The 25639-nt window shown below is 43.3% G+C and overlaps 15 non-coding genes across 15 annotated transcripts; all 15 read right to left on the bottom strand.

Moving 5' to 3' along the window:
* Positions 1-445: 445 nt before the first annotated feature.
* Positions 446-527, bottom strand: trnas-gcu (transfer RNA serine (anticodon GCU)). Its single transcript has one exon. It is a non-coding gene; the product is annotated as a tRNA-Ser (tRNA).
* A 781-nt stretch (positions 528-1308) lies between these two features.
* On the bottom strand, positions 1309-1390 carry trnas-gcu (transfer RNA serine (anticodon GCU)). The gene has a single exon. It is a non-coding gene; the product is annotated as a tRNA-Ser (tRNA).
* A 784-nt stretch (positions 1391-2174) lies between these two features.
* Positions 2175-2256, bottom strand: trnas-gcu (transfer RNA serine (anticodon GCU)). The gene has a single exon. It is a non-coding gene; the product is annotated as a tRNA-Ser (tRNA).
* Positions 2257-3048: 792 nt separating this feature from the next.
* trnas-gcu (transfer RNA serine (anticodon GCU)) lies at positions 3049-3130 on the bottom strand. The gene has a single exon. It is a non-coding gene; the product is annotated as a tRNA-Ser (tRNA).
* A 660-nt stretch (positions 3131-3790) lies between these two features.
* On the bottom strand, positions 3791-3872 carry trnas-gcu (transfer RNA serine (anticodon GCU)). Its single transcript has one exon. It is a non-coding gene; the product is annotated as a tRNA-Ser (tRNA).
* Positions 3873-9661: 5789 nt separating this feature from the next.
* On the bottom strand, positions 9662-9743 carry trnas-gcu (transfer RNA serine (anticodon GCU)). The gene has a single exon. It is a non-coding gene; the product is annotated as a tRNA-Ser (tRNA).
* Positions 9744-10524: 781 nt separating this feature from the next.
* Positions 10525-10606, bottom strand: trnas-gcu (transfer RNA serine (anticodon GCU)). The gene has a single exon. It is a non-coding gene; the product is annotated as a tRNA-Ser (tRNA).
* Positions 10607-11390: 784 nt separating this feature from the next.
* Positions 11391-11472, bottom strand: trnas-gcu (transfer RNA serine (anticodon GCU)). Its single transcript has one exon. It is a non-coding gene; the product is annotated as a tRNA-Ser (tRNA).
* A 792-nt stretch (positions 11473-12264) lies between these two features.
* On the bottom strand, positions 12265-12346 carry trnas-gcu (transfer RNA serine (anticodon GCU)). Its single transcript has one exon. It is a non-coding gene; the product is annotated as a tRNA-Ser (tRNA).
* Positions 12347-13006: 660 nt separating this feature from the next.
* Positions 13007-13088, bottom strand: trnas-gcu (transfer RNA serine (anticodon GCU)). Its single transcript has one exon. It is a non-coding gene; the product is annotated as a tRNA-Ser (tRNA).
* Positions 13089-18866: 5778 nt separating this feature from the next.
* On the bottom strand, positions 18867-18948 carry trnas-gcu (transfer RNA serine (anticodon GCU)). Its single transcript has one exon. It is a non-coding gene; the product is annotated as a tRNA-Ser (tRNA).
* A 781-nt stretch (positions 18949-19729) lies between these two features.
* On the bottom strand, positions 19730-19811 carry trnas-gcu (transfer RNA serine (anticodon GCU)). Its single transcript has one exon. It is a non-coding gene; the product is annotated as a tRNA-Ser (tRNA).
* Positions 19812-20595: 784 nt separating this feature from the next.
* Positions 20596-20677, bottom strand: trnas-gcu (transfer RNA serine (anticodon GCU)). Its single transcript has one exon. It is a non-coding gene; the product is annotated as a tRNA-Ser (tRNA).
* Positions 20678-21469: 792 nt separating this feature from the next.
* trnas-gcu (transfer RNA serine (anticodon GCU)) lies at positions 21470-21551 on the bottom strand. Its single transcript has one exon. It is a non-coding gene; the product is annotated as a tRNA-Ser (tRNA).
* Positions 21552-22211: 660 nt separating this feature from the next.
* trnas-gcu (transfer RNA serine (anticodon GCU)) lies at positions 22212-22293 on the bottom strand. The gene has a single exon. It is a non-coding gene; the product is annotated as a tRNA-Ser (tRNA).
* Between the last annotated feature and the right edge of the window lie 3346 nt (positions 22294-25639).

Raw genomic sequence — 25639 nt, 5'->3', positions numbered from 1 at the left:
ACAACTAACCAGGTAACAGTCATATTTACATAGAACTGTTAGTTCTCCTGTTAATGGTTCATTAATACTAATATATCTGCACTTGTTTTACCTTTGACAACATATCGGTGTTTCACCTTTCCCTGTTCTTCATCCTTTCTTTTCTATCTCACTCCTCTTCTTGCTCTAGCCACCTGTTTTTCAGCAGGTAGGTATTCTCTCTGAAAGGGGGGTTGTTCCTTGCCAGTGTTTATTTGACAGTTGTTTGGGGGTCATGCAATTGGTCTCTGGACAGCACCTAGCTTGTATTGTATTGATGCTTTACTATATAAACAAAATCTAGCTTACAGGCAATGCTACTGAGCATCTTAGGTTATTTCAAGCATAGACAGCATCCGGCCATGTTGGGATACCATCACCGCATAGTAACTCCAAGGAACACCTCAAAGCACAGGACAAGCAAACACGACGAGAATGGGATTTGAACCCATGCGTGCAGAGCACAATGGATTAGCAATTAATCGCCTTAACCACTCGGCCACCTCGTCAAGTGCGCATTAATTTGGTCCCTAATCAATTACTGCTAATTCAATTAGTACCTACTCAACTCGTCATCATTCAACTACTCCTTATCAAATAGCCCTCATTCATCTCACCCTTATTTAACTCGTCCTTGCTCATCTAAAACTCATTCAACAAGTCCATACTCAACTAGCCCTCATTCCACTCGTCTTTATTCAATTAGTCCTTACTCAACTAGTCCCAATTCAACGATTACTTGTTTAACTAGCCATTATTCAACTAGTCCTCGTTAAACTAGTCATCGATGATGCAGTTCAACTAGACATCAATGTGTGCTGTCTACACTTGTTTATATAGTGGTCTCTGTAGTCCAACAACTAACAGTCATATTTACATAGAACTGTTAGTTCTGCTGTTAATGGTTCATTAATACTAATATATCTGCACTTGTTTTACCTTTGACAACATATCGGTGTTTCAACTTTCCCCTTTATTCATCTTCTCTTTTCTATCTCACTCTTCTTTCTCTAGCCACCTGTTTTTCAGCAGGTAGGTCTTCTCTCTGAAAGGGGGGTTGTTCCTTGCCAGTGTTTATTTGACAGTTGTTTGGGGGTCATGCGATTGGTCTCTGGAAAGCACCTAGCTTGTATTGTATTGATGCTTTACTATATAAACAAAATGTAGCTTACAGGTAATGCTAGTTAGCATCTTTAGTTATTTCAAACAAAGACAGCATCCAGCCATGTTGGGGTACCACCACCACATAGTAAATCCAAGGAACACCTCAAAGCACAGAAGAAGCAAGCACGACGAGGATGGGATTTGAACCCATGCGTGCAGAGCACAATGGATTAGCAATCCATCGCCTTAACCACTCGGCCACCTCGTCAAGTGCGCATTAATTTGGTCCCTAATCAATTACTGCTAATTCAATTAGTACCTACTCAACTCGTCATCATTCAACTACTCCTTATCAAATAGCCCTCATTCATCTCACCCTTATTTAACTCGTCCTTGCTGATCTAAAACTCATTCAACAAGTCCATACTCAACTAGCCCTCATTCAACTCTTCTTTATTCAATTAGTCCTTAATACACTAGTCCCAAATCAACGATTACTTGTTTAACTAGCTATTGTTCAACTAGTCCTCATTAAACTAGTCATCGATGATGCAGTTCAACTAGACATCAATGTGTGCTGTCTACACCTGTTTATATATTGGTCTCTGTAGTCCAACAACTAACAGTCATATTTACATAGAACTGTTAGTTCTCCTGTTAATGGTTCATTAATACTAATATATCTGCACTTGTTTTACCTTTGACAACATATCGGTGTCTAACCTTTCCCTGTTCTTCATCCTCTCTTTTCTATCTCACTCCTCTTCTTGCTCTAGCCACCTGTTTTTCAGCAGGTAGGTCTTCTCTCTGAAAGGGGGGTTGTTCCTTGCCAGTGTTTATTTGACAGTTGTTTGGGAGTCATGCGATTGGTCTCTGGAAAGCACCTAGCTTGTATTGTATTCATGCTTTACTATATAAACAAAATGTAGCTTACAGGTAATGCTACTGAGCATCTTAAGTTATTCGAAGCAAAGATATCAGCCAGCCATGCTGGGAAACCACCACTGCATAGTAACTCCAAGGAACACCTCAAAGCACAGGAGAAGCAAGCCCGACGAGGATGGGATTTGAACCCATGCGTGCAGAGCACAATGGATTAGCAATCCATCGCCTTAACCACTCGGCCACCTCGTCTAGTGCTCGTTAATCTAGTCCCTAATCAATTACTGCTAATTCAATTAGTGCCTACTCAATCCGTGATCATTCAACCAATCTTTATCAAATAGCCCTCATTCATCTAACCCTTATTTAACTCGTCCTTGCTCATCTAAAACTCATTCAACAAGTCCATACTCAACTAGCCCTCATTCAACTCTTCTTTATTCAATTAGTCCTTACTCAACTAGTCCCAATTCAACGATTACTTATTTAACTAGCCATTATTCAACTAGTCCTCATCAAACTAGTCATCGATGATGCGGTTCAACTAGACATCAATGTGTGCTGTCTACACCTGTTTATATAGTGGTCTCTGTAGTCCAACAACTAACCAGGTAACAGTCATATTTACATAGAACTGTTAGTTCTCCTGTTAATGGTTCATTAATACTAATATATCTGCACTTGTTTTACCTTTGACAACATATCGGTGTCTCACCTTTCCCTGTTCTTCATCCTTTCTTTTCTATCTCACTCCTCTTCTTGCTCTAGCCACCTGTTTTTCAGCAGGTAGGTCTTATCTCTGAAAGGGGGGTTGTTCCTTGCCATTGTTTATTTGACAGTTGTTTGGGGGTCATGCGATTGCTCTCTGGAAAGCACCTAGCTTGTATTGTATTGATGCTTTACTATATAAACAAAATGTAGCTTACAGGTAATGCTAGTTGGCATCTTTAGTTATTTCAAACAAAGACAGCATCCAGCCATGTTGGGGTACCACCACCACATAGTAAATCCAAGGAACACCTCAAAGCACAGAAGAAGCAAGCACGACGAGGATGGGATTTGAACCCATGCGTGCAGAGCACAATGGATTAGCAATCCATCGCCTTAACCACTCGGCCACCTCGTCTAGTGCTCGTTAATCTAGTACCTAATCAATTACTGCTAATTCAATTAGTGCCTACTCAACTCGTCATCATTCAACTACTCCTTATCAAATAGCCCTCATTCATCTCACCCTTATTTAACTCGTCCTTGCTGATCTAAAACTCATTCAACAAGTCCATACTCAACTAGCCCTCATTCAACTCTTCTTTATTCAATTAATCCTTAATACACTAGTCCCAAATCAACGATTACTTGTTTAACTAGCTATTGTTCAACTAGTCCTCATTAAACTAGTCATCGATGATGCAGTTCAACTAGACATCAATGTGTGCTGTCTACACCTGTTTATATATTGGTCTCTGTAGTCCAACAACTAACAGTCATATTTACATAGAACTGTTAGTTCTCCTGTTAATGGTTCATTAATACTAATATATCTGCACTTGTTTTACCTTTGACAACATATCGGTGTTTCAACTTTCCCTGTTCTTCATCCTTTCTTTTCTATCTCACTCCTCACACACTTGTATTGATGCTTTACTATATAAACAAAATGTAGCTTACAGGTAATGCTAGTGAGAATCTTAGGTTATTGGAAGCAAAGACAGCATCCGGCCATGTTGGGATACCACCACTGCATAGTAACTCCAAGGAACACCTTGAAGCACAGGAGAAGCAAGCACGACGAGGATGGGATTTGAACCCATGCGTGCAGAGCACAATGGATTAGCAATCCATCGCCTTAACCACTCGGCCACCTCGTCTAGTGCTCACTAATTTAGTCCCTTATCAATTACTGCTAATTCAATTAGTGCCTACTCAACTCGTCATCAGGGTTGCACATTCTCTGTCATTTCAGGGTCCTATGCTGCATTGCACTTGCAAAAGACCATATTGGCTAAAAGTCTGTCAGTCATTTGTGCACGATGGGGCCGTAGAATGATGCTGCCACGGCTGAAAACTCGCTCCACTGCAGCACTGGAGGCAGGCACCGCCAAGACTCTGATGGCCACTTGGAACAGTGAAGGAAGAGTCTTCATGTTCATTTCCCAGAACAAAAGAACATTCTGTCCTACTGCTATGTCAAGGTAGTGACTTAGCTGTAGTGCTGGAGTGGTCCCCACATCCTTCTTCTGTCTATTATGGTATGCAGCAAACAGCCCTTCTCCTTGTCCAAGCTCTCCCTGTTCTTCGTCAATAAGAGGCACAGGTTGCCCTGTCCCTGCTGCATCTTGCAGGATCAGTTCTGGCAAACAAGCCCTTATTACCATTAGTGTGGGTGATGAAGTGTGTTAGACTGAAAAAAATATTATTGTTGCAATCAATAAGATCAGACTGTGAGGGGAAAAAAAGTTAAATCAAACTCAATAAAATTTACCTTTAACTCGTAGTGCCACCTCTGCCTTGACATCACGATTGACCAGCACATGGGGCTCCACCCACAACAGAGCAAAAGCTGGATCCAAGACAGCTGCTTTGAGGTAGACTGGGTCTGAAAAGGGGGCAGTGACCCCATCTTGTGTCCTGGCCACATTAATGAAGATTCCAAGAAATCTTTTGTTCAGGGATGCCTGGAGACTTCTGACCAGGCCGCTCAGGAAATGGACTTGAGGCTTCATCTTCCCTTTTTTTTTTTTTTTTTTTTTTTTTTTACCTTGTCTGCACACATATTAATGATTGATACCATGACGGTAGAAACCAAAGGTACATATATGTGCATTATTACTATATTTTATATAGTAATATGTGGGTGACGACATCCACTGCCAATCCAGGAAGCCGGAACACACGGAAACACACGTCAGGCACTGGAAATCTGCAACAAAAAACCACAAACAAAACACGAAACCGGCACGGAGCCGACCAAAACACGAACAGCAATCGACCCAAATCTTGAGATCTGATCGCAGTCTGAGCTAAGCTACCGCTACCGCTACCTAACCCCAAAAACTACAGAGCAAGCATGCAGGTGAACAAGCCAGTGTGTATGTTTATGTTCTATGTTTGTGTGGCTGTGTATGTTTGTGTATATGTATGTGACTGCGTGGCTATATGTGTGTGTATATGTATGTGACTGAGTGGCTATATGTGTGTGTGTGTGTGTGTGTGTGTGTGTGTGTGTGTGTGTGTGTGTGTGTGTGTGTGTGTGTGTGTGTGTGTGTGTGTGTGTGTGTGTGTGTGTGTGTGTGTGTGCGTAATAAACCAAACAAAGCTCCACCTGAAGTGTATCTATAGTGGGGGAGGCTTCATCTTCTCAAGGTGGTAATTGAGGGACAAGATAGATGGAACAACAGCACTGATTGTGACTACCTTCTCCCCCTGTGTCATATCAGTTTCTTCTTCAAACGGCTTCAAGATGTCCACCCACTCCTTCAACAGATTCCACTCCTGTGCTGTGAATGACAACTCCTTGTGCCCAGCCTTTTCCAGAACAGCAAAGAGCTTTGGATGATCACACTGGAGAACTGCCTTCACTTGCCTGATTTTATAAAGCAAAGATAATGACTACCACTGCTTAGCCAGCCGTGTAGTAATACTGGATGCACTGACTATCAGGCTGAAGCTGAAAACACTCCATCTGGATTGCATACACGGTAAATCCATGCAGTAACGTGAACGTTGTGTTACCTTTGAAGCTGAGAATTTGCAGCGCTGGTTAAAGCCGATTTTGTCAACTTATTTCGGGTGACCATCAAAGTAGGAGTCGGGGAGTGAACCCGCAGTGGACGCAACAGATTACCGTGTTTGCAATGTAACGTTACCAGTACAGCATCATTAACTACAGCTAGCAAAGTTACTTTACTTAGTGGATAAAGTAACGTTAGCTGAGCATTAGCTCGCCAGCTCTACTTACCGTTCTTTGTGCAACTTCAGATGTCGAACGAAGTTGGAAGTTGTTGCCTCTCCGTCTGTGATCTTTGACCCGCATGTTTTGCACACTGCAATTCGTTTTTTGTTCACCACCTCATAGTATTTGTACCCAAACGAAATTATCTTTGGTATCATTTTTGCAAACCGGCGCTTTGTTTACCATTTCTTCGTCATTGGTTGTCCTGCAATTTGATTGGATGCTGTTGCAACGTGGATCTAATTTGATTGGATGCTTTGCCAGCTCGCACACACACAAATGCATACACACGCACACACACACACACACACACACAAACACACACACAGAGAGAGCGCGTTCGTTATTAACATACTTTTTAATCTTTGTGTTTTGGTGAAAGTAGCAAGTCTTCTCAAGTCAAAGGGCCCAAGTCCAAGTGAAGTCACGAGTCATTGTTGTTAAAGTCCAAGTCCAGTTGCAAGTCTTTTAACATTTTGTCAAGTCGAGTCTAAAGTCATCAAATTCATCGAATCTAACTCGAGTTCAAGTCATATGACTCAAGTCCACACCTCTGGCGATTACTCTGTTCATAGTGTCGTTGAGCGTGGTTTCAATATCCTTCTGTGTGTTAGCTGTCTGTGTAGTTTATGGCGGGGATACTCCACCTACCTTAATGTGATTATCACTTACTGAAAATACTAACTTGATTAGTTTAATGTTGCTATTTACATATACATTTCTTAATGCAACTCTTTCCTCGATCTGATTATGTTGGGAGTATTGTGGTCCATGTAAACGTAGTCAGTTGGAGCATCAGCTGAGGTAAGAATGGTTCCTTGGAGTCCGACCACAGCAGCTGTGTGTCGTTAGCCCGTTAAGCTGTGGTTGGTCAGAACTGGTCCCTGGCAACATTTAAAAACTCTCAGCTGTGCTGACTCCTTTACTTCTGACTTTCATTATGAAGACTGCAGGCTTCTTCCTGAGGTTTGGTACAGTCTTGGTTGGAAGCAACTGTTTCCAGCCGGTTTTAGAAGTTTCTGATGTTGTGTTCTTGTTTTTCAGGGTTGCCCTCTGTGTGTTGTTGATTGTGGAGTCATGTGGGATGCATTTGAAGGGTAGGCTATGGTTTGCTGAAGACATGGCATGTGTAGTTGTATCACACTCAGCTTAAATCTTCTGTTTTCTGTCCCCAGGATCAAAATCTCACCAACAGAGTGGTGGTGGAGGCAGTGCTGGTGGTAATTTTGCCTCCTACCAGGGAGCACCCACAGGTCATTCAGCACCAGTACTCTACAGTGCCCCTAGGCTGATATCTGCACCAGTATTTGTCCAGAACCCTAACCCCCCTCAGCTTGTTGGCTACACAACTCCAGTAGAGAGCAGCCTGGACTCAGCTGCACCTGCTGTGGGATACTATGTTGGTACTGGGTCGCTTGTGCCCCTTCAGGCAGGCGCTGTCGGTACTGGGTCACTTGTGCCCCTTCAGGCAGGTGCTGTCGGTACTGGGTCACTTGTGCCCCTTCAGGCAGGAGCTGTCAGTACTGGGTCACTCGTGCCCCTTCAGGCAGGCGCTGTCGGTACTGGATCTGCTGTGGCCCTTCAGCCTGGCTATGTTGTCTCTGGTTCTTCTGTACCGTTTCAAGCAGGAGCTGTTGGTTCAGGGCCGACTGGAGCTGGTCAGTCTTGTCTACCAAATAAGTCTGTAGATGCATGGTACTAGTCTTGTGGTTGGGTACTTTATCCTGACTTGTTTCTCCCCAGAAACCGAGTGGGCTGTTCCTCCCCGAAGCTTGACTGAAGCAGCAGCAGCAGATGATGCCCAGACCATGGATGCCAGTGACTTTCTCCCATCACCCCCTCTACCACCACCTGAACCAAGCTTCCAGGCAGGAGAAGCTGCCAGTGTTATGAGGGAAGCTGAACTTGGCAACTTCCAGCGGCAGACGGAAGAATTTGGCTATCCAGCTGACCAACTGGGCCAAGGACAGCAGGGATTCACAAGTGTGGTGGTTCCCCAGTTTCGTGTGGGTGGTTTCTCGGCTTCCCCCAATCCTGACTTTGACTTCAAACTCCTGTATGGCCTGTACCCTCCTGGCACCCAGACTACCTTCAGCCAGCACCATGAGAAGGGCAAAGACTACTCACAGGCCGTCCACTACTTGACAGAGCATGCTTCTGACGACCATGCTTCTGTGCAGCAGAAAAAGGTCTTCCAAGCTGCCTCCTAGACTTCTGCAGGAAATGCTTAGGTGTCTCAAGGCTGTAAGAAATATGTCCTCTGCATAAAAGATTCTGATCACCTTTGGCCAATAAAGATTACTCCCCACATCAATCTGTGTCCTGAAGGTCTGGCATTACAAGCCATATCCTGATGTTGGTAGCATTGCTGTGCAGTCTAAGCATGGATGCTGCTTAGACCTTCACTTGCAGAAGGTTGGTGGTTGCCAGAGCCTCCACATGGCCATGGTTCCTGGGGAAAGTGCTGTAGACCAATATGGGACTGCTTAGAATTATGACCACATTGCAGATAAAATGTATTTTAAAAGGTGGTTGGTTTTGGGACGGGACTAAAAGAATCCTCCTAGTTGCAAAGCTCACCTTTTGAAACTTGCACAGGTTTAGTCAAACGGGGAGTGGCTGATGGCTGTAAGCCTGCACGCCAAGAGTTTCACCAATACAGCATTCTTTGCCACAGTACATGGCATACTACCACACTGGAGCATCACAAGTCTGAGCAGGCAATGGTTCAAATGTTCATGACAGGGGCTTCTCCACAAGGCTATGCAACATTTTAAACAATTTTGCTGGTTTTTGGGAAACGGATTTAAAGCTACAAAATTTGCTCGACTGAAAGACCTTATCGGGGCAGGAATGGGGGAAAAAAGGCATGGAAAAACTTGATTTCTGGTCGCCTGGATTGTGGATTATTACCCACAAATGCATCAATGGACACACACCACCATATCTAGAAGACCTCATCACTCCACAAACCTCCACCCGTTCCCTCAGATCTACAGGCAGCTGCTCCTCCGAGTCCCAAAAACCAGACTCCGCACCATGGGAGACCGAGCCTTCTGCTCACCAGCACCAGCCTGTAGCCCTCATTCAACTCGTCTTTATTCAATTAGTCCTCTCTCAACTAGTCCCAATTCAACGATCACTTATTCAACTAGCCATTATTCAACTAGTCCTCATTAAACTAGTCATCGATGATGCAGTTCAACTAGACATCAATGTGTGCTGTCTACACCTGTTTATATAGTGGTCTCTGTAGTCCAACAACTAACCAGGTAACAGTCATATTTACATAGAACTGTTAGTTCTCCTGTTAATGGTTCATTAATACTAATATATCTGCACTTGTTTTACCTTTGACAACATATCGGTGTTTCACCTTTCCCTGTTCTTCATCCTTTCTTTTCTATCTCACTCCTCTTCTTGCTCTAGCCACCTGTTTTTCAGCAGGTAGGTATTCTCTCTGAAAGGGGGGTTGTTCCTTGCCAGTGTTTATTTGACAGTTGTTTGGGGGTCATGCAATTGGTCTCTGGACAGCACCTAGCTTGTATTGTATTGATGCTTTACTATATAAACAAAATCTAGCTTACAGGCAATGCTACTGAGCATCTTAGGTTATTTCAAGCATAGACAGCATCCGGCCATGTTGGGATACCATCACCGCATAGTAACTCCAAGGAACACCTCAAAGCACAGGACAAGCAAACACGACGAGAATGGGATTTGAACCCATGCGTGCAGAGCACAATGGATTAGCAATTAATCGCCTTAACCACTCGGCCACCTCGTCAAGTGCGCATTAATTTGGTCCCTAATCAATTACTGCTAATTCAATTAGTACCTACTCAACTCGTCATCATTCAACTACTCCTTATCAAATAGCCCTCATTCATCTCACCCTTATTTAACTCGTCCTTGCTCATCTAAAACTCATTCAACAAGTCCATACTCAACTAGCCCTCATTCCACTCGTCTTTATTCAATTAGTCCTTACTCAACTAGTCCCAATTCAACGATTACTTGTTTAACTAGCCATTATTCAACTAGTCCTCGTTAAACTAGTCATCGATGATGCAGTTCAACTAGACATCAATGTGTGCTGTCTACACTTGTTTATATAGTGGTCTCTGTAGTCCAACAACTAACAGTCATATTTACATAGAACTGTTAGTTCTGCTGTTAATGGTTCATTAATACTAATATATCTGCACTTGTTTTACCTTTGACAACATATCGGTGTTTCAACTTTCCCCTTTATTCATCTTCTCTTTTCTATCTCACTCTTCTTTCTCTAGCCACCTGTTTTTCAGCAGGTAGGTCTTCTCTCTGAAAGGGGGGTTGTTCCTTGCCAGTGTTTATTTGACAGTTGTTTGGGGGTCATGCGATTGGTCTCTGGAAAGCACCTAGCTTGTATTGTATTGATGCTTTACTATATAAACAAAATGTAGCTTACAGGTAATGCTAGTTAGCATCTTTAGTTATTTCAAACAAAGACAGCATCCAGCCATGTTGGGGTACCACCACCACATAGTAAATCCAAGGAACACCTCAAAGCACAGAAGAAGCAAGCACGACGAGGATGGGATTTGAACCCATGCGTGCAGAGCACAATGGATTAGCAATCCATCGCCTTAACCACTCGGCCACCTCGTCAAGTGCGCATTAATTTGGTCCCTAATCAATTACTGCTAATTCAATTAGTACCTACTCAACTCGTCATCATTCAACTACTCCTTATCAAATAGCCCTCATTCATCTCACCCTTATTTAACTCGTCCTTGCTGATCTAAAACTCATTCAACAAGTCCATACTCAACTAGCCCTCATTCAACTCTTCTTTATTCAATTAGTCCTTAATACACTAGTCCCAAATCAACGATTACTTGTTTAACTAGCTATTGTTCAACTAGTCCTCATTAAACTAGTCATCGATGATGCAGTTCAACTAGACATCAATGTGTGCTGTCTACACCTGTTTATATATTGGTCTCTGTAGTCCAACAACTAACAGTCATATTTACATAGAACTGTTAGTTCTCCTGTTAATGGTTCATTAATACTAATATATCTGCACTTGTTTTACCTTTGACAACATATCGGTGTCTAACCTTTCCCTGTTCTTCATCCTCTCTTTTCTATCTCACTCCTCTTCTTGCTCTAGCCACCTGTTTTTCAGCAGGTAGGTCTTCTCTCTGAAAGGGGGGTTGTTCCTTGCCAGTGTTTATTTGACAGTTGTTTGGGAGTCATGCGATTGGTCTCTGGAAAGCACCTAGCTTGTATTGTATTCATGCTTTACTATATAAACAAAATGTAGCTTACAGGTAATGCTACTGAGCATCTTAAGTTATTCGAAGCAAAGATATCAGCCAGCCATGCTGGGAAACCACCACTGCATAGTAACTCCAAGGAACACCTCAAAGCACAGGAGAAGCAAGCCCGACGAGGATGGGATTTGAACCCATGCGTGCAGAGCACAATGGATTAGCAATCCATCGCCTTAACCACTCGGCCACCTCGTCTAGTGCTCGTTAATCTAGTCCCTAATCAATTACTGCTAATTCAATTAGTGCCTACTCAATCCGTGATCATTCAACCAATCTTTATCAAATAGCCCTCATTCATCTAACCCTTATTTAACTCGTCCTTGCTCATCTAAAACTCATTCAACAAGTCCATACTCAACTAGCCCTCATTCAACTCTTCTTTATTCAATTAGTCCTTACTCAACTAGTCCCAATTCAACGATTACTTATTTAACTAGCCATTATTCAACTAGTCCTCATCAAACTAGTCATCGATGATGCGGTTCAACTAGACATCAATGTGTGCTGTCTACACCTGTTTATATAGTGGTCTCTGTAGTCCAACAACTAACCAGGTAACAGTCATATTTACATAGAACTGTTAGTTCTCCTGTTAATGGTTCATTAATACTAATATATCTGCACTTGTTTTACCTTTGACAACATATCGGTGTCTCACCTTTCCCTGTTCTTCATCCTTTCTTTTCTATCTCACTCCTCTTCTTGCTCTAGCCACCTGTTTTTCAGCAGGTAGGTCTTATCTCTGAAAGGGGGGTTGTTCCTTGCCATTGTTTATTTGACAGTTGTTTGGGGGTCATGCGATTGCTCTCTGGAAAGCACCTAGCTTGTATTGTATTGATGCTTTACTATATAAACAAAATGTAGCTTACAGGTAATGCTAGTTGGCATCTTTAGTTATTTCAAACAAAGACAGCATCCAGCCATGTTGGGGTACCACCACCACATAGTAAATCCAAGGAACACCTCAAAGCACAGAAGAAGCAAGCACGACGAGGATGGGATTTGAACCCATGCGTGCAGAGCACAATGGATTAGCAATCCATCGCCTTAACCACTCGGCCACCTCGTCTAGTGCTCGTTAATCTAGTACCTAATCAATTACTGCTAATTCAATTAGTGCCTACTCAACTCGTCATCATTCAACTACTCCTTATCAAATAGCCCTCATTCATCTCACCCTTATTTAACTCGTCCTTGCTGATCTAAAACTCATTCAACAAGTCCATACTCAACTAGCCCTCATTCAACTCTTCTTTATTCAATTAATCCTTAATACACTAGTCCCAAATCAACGATTACTTGTTTAACTAGCTATTGTTCAACTAGTCCTCATTAAACTAGTCATCGATGATGCAGTTCAACTAGACATCAATGTGTGCTGTCTACACCTGTTTATATATTGGTCTCTGTAGTCCAACAACTAACAGTCATATTTACATAGAACTGTTAGTTCTCCTGTTAATGGTTCATTAATACTAATATATCTGCACTTGTTTTACCTTTGACAACATATCGGTGTTTCAACTTTCCCTGTTCTTCATCCTTTCTTTTCTATCTCACTCCTCACACACTTGTATTGATGCTTTACTATATAAACAAAATGTAGCTTACAGGTAATGCTAGTGAGAATCTTAGGTTATTGGAAGCAAAGACAGCATCCGGCCATGTTGGGATACCACCACTGCATAGTAACTCCAAGGAACACCTTGAAGCACAGGAGAAGCAAGCACGACGAGGATGGGATTTGAACCCATGCGTGCAGAGCACAATGGATTAGCAATCCATCGCCTTAACCACTCGGCCACCTCGTCTAGTGCTCACTAATTTAGTCCCTTATCAATTACTGCTAATTCAATTAGTGCCTACTCAACTCGTCATCAGGGTTGCACATTCTCTGTCATTTCAGGGTCCTATGCTGCATTGCACTTGCAAAAGACCATATTGGCTAAAAGTCTGTCAGTCATTTGTGCACGATGGGGCCGTAGAATGATGCTGCCACGGCTGAAAACTCGCTCCACTGCAGCACTGGAGGCAGGCACCGCCAAGACTCTGATGGCCACTTGGAACAGTGAAGGAAGAGTCTTCATGTTCATTTCCCAGAACAAAAGAACATTCTGTCCTACTGCTATGTCAAGGTAGTGACTTAGCTGTAGTGCTGGAGTGGTCCCCACATCCTTCTTCTGTCTATTATGGTATGCAGCAAACAGCCCTTCTCCTTGTCCAAGCTCTCCCTGTTCTTCGTCAATAAGAGGCACAGGTTGCCCTGTCCCTGCTGCATCTTGCAGGATCAGTTCTGGCAAACAAGCCCTTATTACCATTAGTGTGGGTGATGAAGTGTGTTAGACTGAAAAAAATATTATTGTTGCAATCAATAAGATCAGACTGTGAGGGGAAAAAAAGTTAAATCAAACTCAATAAAATTTACCTTTAACTCGTAGTGCCACCTCTGCCTTGACATCACGATTGACCAGCACATGGGGCTCCACCCACAACAGAGCAAAAGCTGGATCCAAGACAGCTGCTTTGAGGTAGACTGGGTCTGAAAAGGGGGCAGTGACCCCATCTTGTGTCCTGGCCACATTAATGAAGATTCCAAGAAATCTTTTGTTCAGGGATGCCTGGAGACTTCTGACCAGGCCGCTCAGGAAACGGACTTGAGGCTTCATCTTCCCTTTTTTTTTTTTTTTTTTTTTTTTACCTTGTCTGCACACATATTAATGATTGATACCATGACGGTAGAAACCAAAGGTACATATATGTGCATTATTACTATATTTTATATAGTAATATGTGGGTGACGACATCCACTGCCAATCCAGGAAGCCGGAACACACGGAAACACACGTCAGGCACTGGAAATCTGCAACAAAAAACCACAAACAAAACACGAAACCGGCACGGAGCCGACCAAAACACGAACAGCAATCGACCCAAATCTTGAGATCTGATCGCAGTCTGAGCTAAGCTACCGCTACCGCTACCTAACCCCAAAAACTACAGAGCAAGCATGCAGGTGAACAAGCCAGTGTGTATGTTTATGTTCTATGTTTGTGTGGCTGTGTATGTTTGTGTATATGTATGTGACTGCGTGGCTATATGTGTGTGTATATGTATGTGACTGAGTGGCTATATGTGTGTGTGTGTGTGTGTGTGTGTGTGTGTGTGTGTGTGTGTGTGTGTGTGTGTGTGTGTGTGTGTGTGTGTGTGTGTGTGTGTGTGTGTGTGTGTGCGTAATAAACCAAACAAAGCTCCACCTGAAGTGTATCTATAGTGGGGGAGGCTTCATCTTCTCAAGGTGGTAATTGAGGGACAAGATAGATGGAACAACAGCACTGATTGTGACTACCTTCTCCCCCTGTGTCATATCAGTTTCTTCTTCAAACGGCTTCAAGATGTCCACCCACTCCTTCAACAGATTCCACTCCTGTGCTGTGAATGACAACTCCTTGTGCCCAGCCTTTTCCAGAACAGCAAAGAGCTTTGGATGATCACACTGGAGAACTGCCTTCACTTGCCTGATTTTATAAAGCAAAGATAATGACTACCACTGCTTAGCCAGCCGTGTAGTAATACTGGATGCACTGACTATCAGGCTGAAGCTGAAAACACTCCATCTGGATTGCATACACGGTAAATCCATGCAGTAACGTGAACGTTGTGTTACCTTTGAAGCTGAGAATTTGCAGCGCTGGTTAAAGCCGATTTTGTCAACTTATTTCGGGTGACCATCAAAGTAGGAGTCGGGGAGTGAACCCGCAGTGGACGCAACAGATTACCGTGTTTGCAATGTAACGTTACCAGTACAGCATCATTAACTACAGCTAGCAAAGTTACTTTACTTAGTGGATAAAGTAACGTTAGCTGAGCATTAGCTCGCCAGCTCTACTTACCGTTCTTTGTGCAACTTCAGATGTCGAACGAAGTTGGAAGTTGTTGCCTCTCCGTCTGTGATCTTTGACCCGCATGTTTTGCACACTGCAATTCGTTTTTTGTTCACCACCTCATAGTATTTGTACCCAAACGAAATTATCTTTGGTATCATTTTTGCAAACCGGCGCTTTGTTTACCATTTCTTCGTCATTGGTTGTCCTGCAATTTGATTGGATGCTGTTGCAACGTGGATCTAATTTGATTGGATGCTTTGCCAGCTCGCACACACACAAATGCATACACACGCACACACACACACACACACACACAAACACACACACAGAGAGAGCGCGTTCGTTATTAACATACTTTTTAATCTTTGTGTTTTGGTGAAAGTAGCAAGTCTTCTCAAGTCAAAGGGCCCAAGTCCAAGTGAAGTCACGAGTCATTGTTGTTAAAGTCCAAGTCCAGTTGCAAGTCTTTTAACATTTTGTCAAGTCGAGTCTAAAGTCATCAAATTCATCGAATCTAACTCGAGTTCAAGTCATATGACTCAAGTCCACACCTCTGGCGATTACTCTGTTCATAGTGTCGTTGAGCGTGGTTTCAATATCCTTCTGTGTGTTAGCTGTCTGTGTAGTTTATGGCGGGGATACTCCACCTACCTTAATGTGATTATCACTTACTGAAAATACTAACTTGATTAGTTTAATGTTGCTATTTACATATACATTTCTTAATGCAACTCTTTCCTCGATCTGATTATGTTGGGAGTATTGTGGTCCATGTAAACGTAGTCAGTTGGAGCATCAGCTGAGGTAAGAATGGTTCCTTGGAGTCCGACCACAGCAGCTGTGTGTCGTTAGCCCGTTAAGCTGTGGTTGGTCAGAACTGGTCCCTGGCAACATTTAAAAACTCTCAGCTGTGCTGACTCCTTTACTTCTGACTTTCATTATGAAGACTGCAGGCTTCTTCCTGAGGTTTGGTACAGTCTTGGTTGGAAGCAACTGTTTCCAGCCGGTTTTAGAAGTTTCTGATGTTGTGTTCTTGTTTTTCAGGGTTGCCCTCTGTGTGTTGTTGATTGTGGAGTCATGTGGGATGCATTTGAAGGGTAGGCTATGGTTTGCTGAAGACATGGCATGTGTAGTTGTATCACACTCAGCTTAAATCTTCTGTTTTCTGTCCCCAGGATCAAAATCTCACCAACAGAGTGGTGGTGGAGGCAGTGCTGGTGGTAATTTTGCCTCCTACCAGGGAGCACCCACAGGTCATTCAGCACCAGTACTCTACAGTGCCCCTAGGCTGATATCTGCACCAGTATTTGTCCAGAACCCTAACCCCCCTCAGCTTGTTGGCTACACAACTCCAGTAGAGAGCAGCCTGGACTCAGCTGCACCTGCTGTGGGATACTATGTTGGTACTGGGTCGCTTGTGCCCCTTCAGGCAGGCGCTGTCGGTACTGGGTCACTTGTGCCCCTTCAGGCAGGTGCTGTCGGTACTGGGTCACTTGTGCCCCTTCAGGCAGGAGCTGTCAGTACTGGGTCACTCGTGCCCCTTCAGGCAGGCGCTGTCGGTACTGGGTCTGCTGTGGCCCTTCAGCCTGGCTATGTTGTCTCTGGTTCTTCTGTACCGTTTCAAGCAGGAGCTGTTGGTTCAGGGCCGACTGGAGCTGGTCAGTCTTGTCTACCAAATAAGTCTGTAGATGCATGGTACTAGTCTTGTGGTTGGGTACTTTATCCTGACTTGTTTCTCCCCAGAAACCGAGTGGGCTGTTCCTCCCCGAAGCTTGACTGAAGCAGCAGCAGCAGATGATGCCCAGACCATGGATGCCAGTGACTTTCTCCCATCACCCCCTCTACCACCACCTGAACCAAGCTTCCAGGCAGGAGAAGCTGCCAGTGTTATGAGGGAAGCTGAACTTGGCAACTTCCAGCGGCAGACGGAAGAATTTGGCTATCCAGCTGACCAACTGGGCCAAGGACAGCAGGGATTCACAAGTGTGGTGGTTCCCCAGTTTCGTGTGGGTGGTTTCTCGGCTTCCCCCAATCCTGACTTTGACTTCAAACTCCTGTATGGCCTGTACCCTCCTGGCACCCAGACTACCTTCAGCCAGCACCATGAGAAGGGCAAAGACTACTCACAGGCCGTCCACTACTTGACAGAGCATGCTTCTGACGACCATGCTTCTGTGCAGCAGAAAAAGGTCTTCCAAGCTGCCTCCTAGACTTCTGCAGGAAATGCTTAGGTGTCTCAAGGCTGTAAGAAATATGTCCTCTGCATAAAAGATTCTGATCACCTTTGGCCAATAAAGATTACTCCCCACATCAATCTGTGTCCTGAAGGTCTGGCATTACAAGCCATATCCTGATGTTGGTAGCATTGCTGTGCAGTCTAAGCATGGATGCTGCTTAGACCTTCACTTGCAGAAGGTTGGTGGTTGCCAGAGCCTCCACATGGCCATGGTTCCTGGGGAAAGTGCTGTAGACCAATATGGGACTGCTTAGAATTATGACCACATTGCAGATAAAATGTATTTTAAAAGGTGGTTGGTTTTGGGACGGGACTAAAAGAATCCTCCTAGTTGCAAAGCTCACCTTTTGAAACTTGCACAGGTTTAGTCAAACGGGGAGTGGCTGATGGCTGTAAGCCTGCACGCCAAGAGTTTCACCAATACAGCATTCTTTGCCACAGTACATGGCATACTACCACACTGGAGCATCACAAGTCTGAGCAGGCAATGGTTCAAATGTTCATGACAGGGGCTTCTCCACAAGGCTATGCAACATTTTAAACAATTTTGCTGGTTTTTGGGAAACGGATTTAAAGCTACAAAATTTGCTCGACTGAAAGACCTTATCGGGGCAGGAATGGGGGAAAAAAGGCATGGAAAAACTTGATTTCTGGTCGCCTGGATTGTGGATTATTACCCACAAATGCATCAATGGACACACACCACCATATCTAGAAGACCTCATCACTCCACAAACCTCCACCCGTTCCCTCAGATCTACAGGCAGCTGCTCCTCCGAGTCCCAAAAACCAGACTCCGCACCATGGGAGACCGAGCCTTCTGCTCACCAGCACCAGCCTGTAGCCCTCATTCAACTCGTCTTTATTCAATTAGTCCTCTCTCAACTAGTCCCAATTCAACGATCACTTATTCAACTAGCCATTATTCAACTAGTCCTCATTAAACTAGTCATCGATGATGCAGTTCAACTAGACATCAATGTGTGCTGTCTACACCTGTTTATATAGTGGTCTCTGTAGTCCAACAACTAACCAGGTAACAGTCATATTTACATAGAACTGTTAGTTCTCCTGTTAATGGTTCATTAATACTAATATATCTGCACTTGTTTTACCTTTGACAACATATCGGTGTTTCACCTTTCCCTGTTCTTCATCCTTTCTTTTCTATCTCACTCCTCTTCTTGCTCTAGCCACCTGTTTTTCAGCAGGTAGGTATTCTCTCTGAAAGGGGGGTTGTTCCTTGCCAGTGTTTATTTGACAGTTGTTTGGGGGTCATGCAATTGGTCTCTGGACAGCACCTAGCTTGTATTGTATTGATGCTTTACTATATAAACAAAATCTAGCTTACAGGCAATGCTACTGAGCATCTTAGGTTATTTCAAGCATAGACAGCATCCGGCCATGTTGGGATACCATCACCGCATAGTAACTCCAAGGAACACCTCAAAGCACAGGACAAGCAAACACGACGAGAATGGGATTTGAACCCATGCGTGCAGAGCACAATGGATTAGCAATTAATCGCCTTAACCACTCGGCCACCTCGTCAAGTGCGCATTAATTTGGTCCCTAATCAATTACTGCTAATTCAATTAGTACCTACTCAACTCGTCATCATTCAACTACTCCTTATCAAATAGCCCTCATTCATCTCACCCTTATTTAACTCGTCCTTGCTCATCTAAAACTCATTCAACAAGTCCATACTCAACTAGCCCTCATTCCACTCGTCTTTATTCAATTAGTCCTTACTCAACTAGTCCCAATTCAACGATTACTTGTTTAACTAGCCATTATTCAACTAGTCCTCGTTAAACTAGTCATCGATGATGCAGTTCAACTAGACATCAATGTGTGCTGTCTACACTTGTTTATATAGTGGTCTCTGTAGTCCAACAACTAACAGTCATATTTACATAGAACTGTTAGTTCTGCTGTTAATGGTTCATTAATACTAATATATCTGCACTTGTTTTACCTTTGACAACATATCGGTGTTTCAACTTTCCCCTTTATTCATCTTCTCTTTTCTATCTCACTCTTCTTTCTCTAGCCACCTGTTTTTCAGCAGGTAGGTCTTCTCTCTGAAAGGGGGGTTGTTCCTTGCCAGTGTTTATTTGACAGTTGTTTGGGGGTCATGCGATTGGTCTCTGGAAAGCACCTAGCTTGTATTGTATTGATGCTTTACTATATAAACAAAATGTAGCTTACAGGTAATGCTAGTTAGCATCTTTAGTTATTTCAAACAAAGACAGCATCCAGCCATGTTGGGGTACCACCACCACATAGTAAATCCAAGGAACACCTCAAAGCACAGAAGAAGCAAGCACGACGAGGATGGGATTTGAACCCATGCGTGCAGAGCACAATGGATTAGCAATCCATCGCCTTAACCACTCGGCCACCTCGTCAAGTGCGCATTAATTTGGTCCCTAATCAATTACTGCTAATTCAATTAGTACCTACTCAACTCGTCATCATTCAACTACTCCTTATCAAATAGCCCTCATTCATCTCACCCTTATTTAACTCGTCCTTGCTGATCTAAAACTCATTCAACAAGTCCATACTCAACTAGCCCTCATTCAACTCTTCTTTATTCAATTAGTCCTTAATACACTAGTCCCAAATCAACGATTACTTGTTTAACTAGCTATTGTTCAACTAGTCCTCATTAAACTAGTCATCGATGATGCAGTTCAACTAGACATCAATGTGTGCTGTCTACACCTGTTTATATATTGGTCTCTGTAGTCCAACAACTAACAGTCATATTTACATAGAACTGTTAGTTCTCCTGTTAATGGTTCATTAATACTAATATATCTGCACTTGTTTTACCTTTGACAACATATCGGTGTCTAACCTTTCCCTGTTCTTCATCCTCTCTTTTCTATCTCACTCCTCTTCTTGCTCTAGCCACCTGTTTTTCAGCAGGTAGGTCTTCTCTCTGAAAGGGGGGTTGTTCCTTGCCAGTGTTTATTTGACAGTTGTTTGGGAGTCATGCGATTGGTCTCTGGAAAGCACCTAGCTTGTATTGTATTCATGCTTTACTATATAAACAAAATGTAGCTTACAGGTAATGCTACTGAGCATCTTAAGTTATTCGAAGCAAAGATATCAGCCAGCCATGCTGGGAAACCACCACTGCATAGTAACTCCAAGGAACACCTCAAAGCACAGGAGAAGCAAGCCCGACGAGGATGGGATTTGAACCCATGCGTGCAGAGCACAATGGATTAGCAATCCATCGCCTTAACCACTCGGCCACCTCGTCTAGTGCTCGTTAATCTAGTCCCTAATCAATTACTGCTAATTCAATTAGTGCCTACTCAATCCGTGATCATTCAACCAATCTTTATCAAATAGCCCTCATTCATCTAACCCTTATTTAACTCGTCCTTGCTCATCTAAAACTCATTCAACAAGTCCATACTCAACTAGCCCTCATTCAACTCTTCTTTATTCAATTAGTCCTTACTCAACTAGTCCCAATTCAACGATTACTTATTTAACTAGCCATTATTCAACTAGTCCTCATCAAACTAGTCATCGATGATGCGGTTCAACTAGACATCAATGTGTGCTGTCTACACCTGTTTATATAGTGGTCTCTGTAGTCCAACAACTAACCAGGTAACAGTCATATTTACATAGAACTGTTAGTTCTCCTGTTAATGGTTCATTAATACTAATATATCTGCACTTGTTTTACCTTTGACAACATATCGGTGTCTCACCTTTCCCTGTTCTTCATCCTTTCTTTTCTATCTCACTCCTCTTCTTGCTCTAGCCACCTGTTTTTCAGCAGGTAGGTCTTATCTCTGAAAGGGGGGTTGTTCCTTGCCATTGTTTATTTGACAGTTGTTTGGGGGTCATGCGATTGCTCTCTGGAAAGCACCTAGCTTGTATTGTATTGATGCTTTACTATATAAACAAAATGTAGCTTACAGGTAATGCTAGTTGGCATCTTTAGTTATTTCAAACAAAGACAGCATCCAGCCATGTTGGGGTACCACCACCACATAGTAAATCCAAGGAACACCTCAAAGCACAGAAGAAGCAAGCACGACGAGGATGGGATTTGAACCCATGCGTGCAGAGCACAATGGATTAGCAATCCATCGCCTTAACCACTCGGCCACCTCGTCTAGTGCTCGTTAATCTAGTACCTAATCAATTACTGCTAATTCAATTAGTGCCTACTCAACTCGTCATCATTCAACTACTCCTTATCAAATAGCCCTCATTCATCTCACCCTTATTTAACTCGTCCTTGCTGATCTAAAACTCATTCAACAAGTCCATACTCAACTAGCCCTCATTCAACTCTTCTTTATTCAATTAATCCTTAATACACTAGTCCCAAATCAACGATTACTTGTTTAACTAGCTATTGTTCAACTAGTCCTCATTAAACTAGTCATCGATGATGCAGTTCAACTAGACATCAATGTGTGCTGTCTACACCTGTTTATATATTGGTCTCTGTAGTCCAACAACTAACAGTCATATTTACATAGAACTGTTAGTTCTCCTGTTAATGGTTCATTAATACTAATATATCTGCACTTGTTTTACCTTTGACAACATATCGGTGTTTCAACTTTCCCTGTTCTTCATCCTTTCTTTTCTATCTCACTCCTCACACACTTGTATTGATGCTTTACTATATAAACAAAATGTAGCTTACAGGTAATGCTAGTGAGAATCTTAGGTTATTGGAAGCAAAGACAGCATCCGGCCATGTTGGGATACCACCACTGCATAGTAACTCCAAGGAACACCTTGAAGCACAGGAGAAGCAAGCACGACGAGGATGGGATTTGAACCCATGCGTGCAGAGCACAATGGATTAGCAATCCATCGCCTTAACCACTCGGCCACCTCGTCTAGTGCTCACTAATTTAGTCCCTTATCAATTACTGCTAATTCAATTAGTGCCTACTCAACTCGTCATCAGGGTTGCACATTCTCTGTCATTTCAGGGTCCTATGCTGCATTGCACTTGCAAAAGACCATATTGGCTAAAAGTCTGTCAGTCATTTGTGCACGATGGGGCCGTAGAATGATGCTGCCACGGCTGAAAACTCGCTCCACTGCAGCACTGGAGGCAGGCACCGCCAAGACTCTGATGGCCACTTGGAACAGTGAAGGAAGAGTCTTCATGTTCATTTCCCAGAACAAAAGAACATTCTGTCCTACTGCTATGTCAAGGTAGTGACTTAGCTGTAGTGCTGGAGTGGTCCCCACATCCTTCTTCTGTCTATTATGGTATGCAGCAAACAGCCCTTCTCCTTGTCCAAGCTCTCCCTGTTCTTCGTCAATAAGAGGCACAGGTTGCCCTGTCCCTGCTGCATCTTGCAGGATCAGTTCTGGCAAACAAGCCCTTATTACCATTAGTGTGGGTGATGAAGTGTGTTAGACTGAAAAAAATATTATTGTTGCAATCAATAAGATCAGACTGTGAGGGGAAAAAAAGTTAAATCAAACTCAATAAAATTTACCTTTAACTCGTAGTGCCACCTCTGCCTTGACATCACGATTGACCAGCACATGGGGCTCCACCCACAACAGAGCAAAAGCTGGATCCAAGACAGCTGCTTTGAGGTAGACTGGGTCTGAAAAGGGGGCAGTGACCCCATCTTGTGTCCTGGCCACATTAATGAAGATTCCAAGAAATCTTTTGTTCAGGGATGCCTGGAGACTTCTGACCAGGCCGCTCAGGAAACGGACTTGAGGCTTCATCTTCCCTTTTTTTTTTTTTTTTTTTTTTTACCTTGTCTGCACACATATTAATGATTGATACCATGACGGTAGAAACCAAAGGTACATATATGTGCATTATTACTATATTTTATATAGTAATATGTGGGTGACGACATCCACTGCCAATCCAGGAAGCCGGAACACACGGAAACACACGTCAGGCACTGGAAATCTGCAACAAAAAACCACAAACAAAACACGAAACCGGCACGGAGCCGACCAAAACACGAACAGCAATCGACCCAAATCTTGAGATCTGATCGCAGTCTGAGCTAAGCTACCGCTACCGCTACCTAACCCCAAAAACTACAGAGCAAGCATGCAGGTGAACAAGCCAGTGTGTATGTTTATGTTCTATGTTTGTGTGGCTGTGTATGTTTGTGTATATGTATGTGACTGCGTGGCTATATGTGTGTGTATATGTATGTGACTGAGTGGCTATATGTGTGTGTGTGTGTGTGTGTGTGTGTGTGTGTGTGTGTGTGTGTGTGTGTGTGTGTGTGTGTGTGTGTGTGTGTGTGTGTGTGTGTGTGTGTGTGCGTAATAAACCAAACAAAGCTCCACCTGAAGTGTATCTATAGTGGGGGAGGCTTCATCTTCTCAAGGTGGTAATTGAGGGACAAGATAGATGGAACAACAGCACTGATTGTGACTACCTTCTCCCCCTGTGTCATATCAGTTTCTTCTTCAAACGGCTTCAAGATGTCCACCCACTCCTTCAACAGATTCCACTCCTGTGCTGTGAATGACAACTCCTTGTGCCCAGCCTTTTCCAGAACAGCAAAGAGCTTTGGATGATCACACTGGAGAACTGCCTTCACTTGCCTGATTTTATAAAGCAAAGATAATGACTACCACTGCTTAGCCAGCCGTGTAGTAATACTGGATGCACTGACTATCAGGCTGAAGCTGAAAACACTCCATCTGGATTGCATACACGGTAAATCCATGCAGTAACGTGAACGTTGTGTTACCTTTGAAGCTGAGAATTTGCAGCGCTGGTTAAAGCCGATTTTGTCAACTTATTTCGGGTGACCATCAAAGTAGGAGTCGGGGAGTGAACCCGCAGTGGACGCAACAGATTACCGTGTTTGCAATGTAACGTTACCAGTACAGCATCATTAACTACAGCTAGCAAAGTTACTTTACTTAGTGGATAAAGTAACGTTAGCTGAGCATTAGCTCGCCAGCTCTACTTACCGTTCTTTGTGCAACTTCAGATGTCGAACGAAGTTGGAAGTTGTTGCCTCTCCGTCTGTGATCTTTGACCCGCATGTTTTGCACACTGCAATTCGTTTTTTGTTCACCACCTCATAGTATTTGTACCCAAACGAAATTATCTTTGGTATCATTTTTGCAAACCGGCGCTTTGTTTACCATTTCTTCGTCATTGGTTGTCCTGCAATTTGATTGGATGCTGTTGCAACGTGGATCTAATTTGATTGGATGCTTTGCCAGCTCGCACACACACAAATGCATACACACGCACACACACACACACACACACACAAACACACACACAGAGAGAGCGCGTTCGTTATTAACATACTTTTTAATCTTTGTGTTTTGGTGAAAGTAGCAAGTCTTCTCAAGTCAAAGGGCCCAAGTCCAAGTGAAGTCACGAGTCATTGTTGTTAAAGTCCAAGTCCAGTTGCAAGTCTTTTAACATTTTGTCAAGTCGAGTCTAAAGTCATCAAATTCATCGAATCTAACTCGAGTTCAAGTCATATGACTCAAGTCCACACCTCTGGCGATTACTCTGTTCATAGTGTCGTTGAGCGTGGTTTCAATATCCTTCTGTGTGTTAGCTGTCTGTGTAGTTTATGGCGGGGATACTCCACCTACCTTAATGTGATTATCACTTACTGAAAATACTAACTTGATTAGTTTAATGTTGCTATTTACATATACATTTCTTAATGCAACTCTTTCCTCGATCTGATTATGTTGGGAGTATTGTGGTCCATGTAAACGTAGTCAGTTGGAGCATCAGCTGAGGTAAGAATGGTTCCTTGGAGTCCGACCACAGCAGCTGTGTGTCGTTAGCCCGTTAAGCTGTGGTTGGTCAGAACTGGTCCCTGGCAACATTTAAAAACTCTCAGCTGTGCTGACTCCTTTACTTCTGACTTTCATTATGAAGACTGCAGGCTTCTTCCTGAGGTTTGGTACAGTCTTGGTTGGAAGCAACTGTTTCCAGCCGGTTTTAGAAGTTTCTGATGTTGTGTTCTTGTTTTTCAGGGTTGCCCTCTGTGTGTTGTTGATTGTGGAGTCATGTGGGATGCATTTGAAGGGTAGGCTATGGTTTGCTGAAGACATGGCATGTGTAGTTGTATCACACTCAGCTTAAATCTTCTGTTTTCTGTCCCCAGGATCAAAATCTCACCAACAGAGTGGTGGTGGAGGCAGTGCTGGTGGTAATTTTGCCTCCTACCAGGGAGCACCCACAGGTCATTCAGCACCAGTACTCTAC

This window comes from Cololabis saira, chromosome 11 (assembly GCF_033807715.1).
Source record: "Cololabis saira isolate AMF1-May2022 chromosome 11, fColSai1.1, whole genome shotgun sequence".
NCBI lineage: Eukaryota > Metazoa > Chordata > Actinopteri > Beloniformes > Belonidae > Cololabis > Cololabis saira.
The sequence above is the reverse complement of the archived record's forward strand: the minus strand, read 5'-3'. Positions and strand labels throughout refer to the sequence as shown.